Below are 5,156 nucleotides of genomic sequence, written 5' to 3'. Positions count from 1 at the left end.
GAATTCAAGCCAGAAAACAACGAAAATCGGCGAGAAATCCTCGTTTTGCATCGAAAAATGCGGTTTTCTGTAAGAATTTTGATGATTTCGTGCAGAATTCTGCTGTTTTCTTGCAATTCAGCTGTTGAATCTTGGTAAAAAGTCATGATTTTGTAGATTTCGTGCTCTTCTTTGCGAATTCAAGCCAGAATACAACGAAAATCGGCGAGAAATCGTCGTTTTGCATCGAAATATGCGGTTTTCTCTAAGAATTTTGACGATTTCGTGCAGAATTCTGTTGTTTTCATGCAATTCAGCCGTTGAATCTTGGTAAAAAGTGATGAATTTGTAGATTTCGTGCTCTTCTTTGCGAATTCAAGCCAGAAAACAACGAAAATCGGCGAAAAATTGTCGTTTTGCATCGAAATATGCGGTTTTCTCTAAGAATTTTGATGATTTCGTGCAGAATTCTGCTGTTTTCTTGCAATTCAGCCGTTGAATCTTGGTAAAAAGTGATGATTTTGTAGATTTCGTGCTCTTCTTTGCGAATTCAAGCCAGAAAACAACGAAAATCGGCGAGAAATCGTCGTTTTGCATCGAAATATGCGGTTTTCTCTAAGAATTTTGACGATTTCGTGCAGAATTCTGCTGTTTTCTTGCAATTCAGCCGTTGAATCTAGGTAAAAAGTCATGATTTTGTAGATTTCGTGCTCTTCTTGGCGAATTCAAGATAGAAAACAACGAAAATCGGCGAGAAATCGTTGTTTTGCTTCGAAATATGCAGTTTTCTCTAAGAATTTTGATGATTTCGTGCAGAATTCTGCTGTTTTCATGCAATTCAGCCGTTGATTCTTGGTAAAAAGTGATGAATTTGTAGATTTCGTGCTCTTCTTTGCGAATTCAAACCAGAAAACAACGAAAATCGGCGAGAAATTGTCGTTTTGCATCGAAATATGCGGTTTTCTCTAAGAATTTTGATGATTTCGTGCAGAATTCTGCTGTTTTCTTGAAATTCAGCTGTTGAATCTTGGTAAAAAGTGATGATTTTGTAGATTTCGTGCTCTTCTTTGCGAATTCAAGCCAGAAAACAACGAAAATCGGCGAGAAATCGTCGTTTTGCATCGAAATATGCGGTTTTCTCTAAGAATTTTGACGATTTCGTGCAGAATTCTGCTGTTTTCTTGCAATTCAGCCGTTGAATCTAGGTAAAAAGTCATGATTTTGTAGATTTCGTGCTCTTTGCGAATTCAAGATAGAAAACAACGAAAATCAGCGAGAAATCGTCGTTTTGCATCGAAATGTGCGGTTTTCTCTAAGAATTTTGAAGATTTCGTGCAGAATTCTGCTGTTTTCTTGCAATTCAGCCGTTGAATCTTGGTAAAAAGTCATGATTTTGTAGATTTCGTGCTCTTCTTTGCAAATTCATGCCAGAAAACAACGAAGATCGGCGAGAAATCGTCGTTTTGCATCGAAATATGCGGTTTTCTGTAAGAATTTTGATGATTTTGTGCAGAATTCTGCTGTTTTCTTGCAATTCAGCCGTTGAATTTTGGTAAAAAGTCATGATTTTGTAGATTTCGTTTTCTTCTTTGCGAATTCAAGCCAGAAAACAACGAAAATCGGCGAGAAATCGTCGTTTTGCATTGAAATATGCGGTTTTCTCTAAGAATTTTGACGATTTCGTGCAGAATTCTGCTGTTTTCTTGCAATTCAGCCGTTGAATCTAGGTAAAAAGTCATGATTTTGTAGATTTCGTGCTCTTCTTGGCGAATTCAAGATAGAAAACAACGAAAATCGGCGAGAAATCGTTGTTTTGCTTCGAAATATGCAGTTTTCTCTAAGAATTTTGATGATTTCGTGCAGAATTCTGCTGTTTTCATGCAATTCAGCCGTTGATTCTTGGTAAAAAGTGATGAATTTGTAGATTTCGTGCTCTTCTTTGCGAATTCAAACCAGAAAACAACGAAAATCGGCGAGAAATTGTCGTTTTGCATCGAAATATGCGGTTTTCTCTAAGAATTTTGATGATTTCGTGCAGAATTCTGCTGTTTTCTTGAAATTCAGCCGTTGAATCTTGGTAAAAAGTGATGATTTTGTAGATTTCGTGCTCTTCTTTGCGAATTCAAGCCAGAAAACAACGAAAATCGGCGAGAAATCGTCGTTTTGCATCGAAATATGCGGTTTTCTCTAAGAATTTTGACGATTTCGTGCAGAATTCTGCTGTTTTCTTGCAATTCAGCTGTTGAATCTAGGTAAAAAGTCATGATTTTGTAGATTTCGTGCTCTTTGCGAATTCAAGATAGAAAACAACGAAAATCAGCGAGAAATCGTCGTTTTGCATCGAAATGTGCGGTTTTCTCTAAGAATTTTGATGATTTCGTGCAGAATTCTGCTGTTTTCTTGCAATTCAGCCGTTGAATCTATGTAAAAAGTCATGATTTTGTAGATTTCGTGCTCTTCTTGGCAAATTCAAGATAGAAAACAACGAAAATCGGCGAGAAATCGTTGTTTTGCATCGAAATATGCAGTTTTCTCTAAGAATTTTGATGATTTCGTGCAGATTCTGCTGTTTTCTTGCAATTCAGCCGTTGAATCTTGGTAAAAAGTCATGATTTTGTAGATTTCGTGCTCTTCTTTGCGAATTCAAGCCAGAAAACAACGAAAATCGGCGAGAAATCGTCGTTTTGCATCGAAATATGCGGTTTTCTGTAAGAATTTTGATGATTTCGTGCAGAATTCTGCTGTTTTCTTGCAATTCAGCCGTAGAATCTTGGTAAAAAGTGATGATTTTGTAGAGTTCGTGCTCTTCTTTGCGAATTCAAGCCAGAAAACAACGAAAATCGGCGAGAAATCGTCGTTTTGCATCGAAATATGCAGTTTTCTCTAAGAATTTTGATGATTTCGTGCAGATTCTGCTGTTTTCTTGCAATTCAGCCGTTGAATCTTGGTAAAAAGTCATGATTTTGTAGATTTCGTGCTCTTCTTTGCGAATTCAAGCCAGAAAACAACGAAAATCGGCGAGAAATCGTTGTTTTGCATCGAAATATGCGGTTTTCTGTAAGAATTTTGATGATTTCGTGCAGAATTCTGCTGTTTTCTTGCAATTCAGCCGTTGAATCTTGGTAAAAAGTCATGATTTTGTAGATTTCGTGCTCTTCTTTGCGAATTCAAGCCAGAAAACAACGAAAATCGGCGAGAAATCGTCGTTTTGCATCGAAATATGCGGTTTTCTGTAAGTATTTTGATGATTTCGTGCAGAATTCTGCTGTTTTCTTGCAATTCAGCCGTTGAATCTCGGTAAAAAGTGATGATTTTGTAGATTTCGTGCTCTTCTTTGCGAATTCAAGCCAGAAAACAACGAAAATCGGCGAGAAATCGTCGTTTTGCATCGAAATATGCGGTTTTCTCTAAGAATTTTGACGATTTCGTGCAGAATTCTGCTGTTTTCTTGCAATTCAGCCGTTGAATCTTGGTAAAAAGTCATGATTTTGTAGATTTCGTGCTCTTCTTTGTAAATTCAAGATAGAAAACAACGAAAATCAGCGAGAAATCGTCGTTTTGCATCAAAATATGCAGTTTTCTCTAAGAATTTTGATGATTTCGTGCAGAATTGTGCTGTTTTCTTGCAATTCAGCCGTTAAATCTTGGTAAAAAGTCATGATTTTGTAGATTTCGTGCTCTTCTTTGCAAATTCATGCCAGAAAACAACGAAGATCGGCGAGAAATCGTCGTTTTGCATCGAAATATGCGGTTTTCTGTAAGAATTTTGATGATTTCGTGCAGAATTCTGCTGTTTTCTTGCAATTCAGCTGTAGAATCTTGGTAAAAATTGATGATTTTGTAGATTTCGTGCTCTTCTTAGCGAATTCAAGCCAGAAAACAACGAAAATCGGCGAGAAATCGTCGTTTTGCATCGAAATATGCGGCTTTCTGTAAGAATTTTGATGATTTCGTGCAGAATTCTGCTGTTTTCTTGCAATTCAGCTGTTGAATCTTGGTAAAAAGTCATGATTTTGTAGATTTCGTGCTCTTCTTTGCGAATTCAAGCCAGAAAACAACGAAAATCGGCGAGAAATCGTCGTTTTGCATCGAAAAATGCGGTTTTCTGTAAGAATTTTGATGATTTCGTGCAGAATTCTGCTGTTTTCTTGCAATTCAGCCGTTGAATCTAGGTAAAAAATCATGATTTTGTAGATTTCGTGCTCTTCTTGGCGAATTCAAGATAGAAAACAACGAAAATCGGCGAGAAATCGTTGTTTTGCATCGAAATATGCGGTTTTCTGTAAGAATTTTGATGATTTCGTGCAGAATTCTGCTGTTTTCTTGCAATTCAGCCGTTGAATCTATGTAAAAAGTCATGATTTTGTAGATTTCGTGCTCTTCTTGGCGAATTCAAGCTAGAAACAACGAAAATCGGCGAGAAATCGTTGTTTTGCATCGAAATATGCAGTTTTCTCTAAGAATTTTGATGATTTCGTGCAGAATTCTGCTGTTTTCTTGCAATTCAGCCGTTGAATCTTGGTAAAAAGTTATGATTTTGTAGATTTCGTGCTCTTCTTTGCGAATTCAAGCCAGAAAACAACGAAAATCGGCGAGAAATCGTCGTTTTGCATCGAAATATGCGGTTTTCTGTAAGAATTTTGATGAATTCGTGCAGAATTCTGCTGTTTTCTTGCAATTCAGCCGTAGAATCTTGGTAAAAAGTGATGATTTTGTAGATTTCGTGCTCTTCTTTGCGAATTCAAGCCAGAAAACAACGAAAATCGGCGAGAAATCGTTGTTTTGCATCGAAATATGCGGTTTTCTGTAAGAATTTTGATGATTTCGTTCATAATTCTGCTGTTTTCTTGCAATTCAGCTGTTAAATCTAGGTAAAAAGTCATGATTTTGTAGATTTCGTGCTCTTCTTTGCGAATTCAAGCCAGAAAACAACGAAAATCGGCGAGAAATCGTCGTTTTGCATCGAAAAATTCGGTTTTCTGTAAGAATTTTGATGATTTCGTCCAGAATTCCGCTGTTTTCTTGCAATTCAGCCGTTGAATCTTGGTAAAAAGTCATGATTTTGTAGATTTCGTGCTCTTCTTTGCGAATTCAAGCCAGATAACAACGAAAATCGGCGAGAAATCGTCGTTTTGCATCGAAATATGCGGTTTTCTGTAAGAATTTTGATGATTTCG

Source organism: Gnatocerus cornutus, unplaced genomic scaffold (genome assembly GCF_029298725.1).
Source record: "Gnatocerus cornutus isolate USDA-ARS CGAHR unplaced genomic scaffold, icGnaCorn1.1 ctg00000022.1, whole genome shotgun sequence".
Lineage (NCBI taxonomy): Eukaryota > Metazoa > Arthropoda > Insecta > Coleoptera > Tenebrionidae > Gnatocerus > Gnatocerus cornutus.
This window is presented reverse-complemented; position numbering follows the sequence as displayed.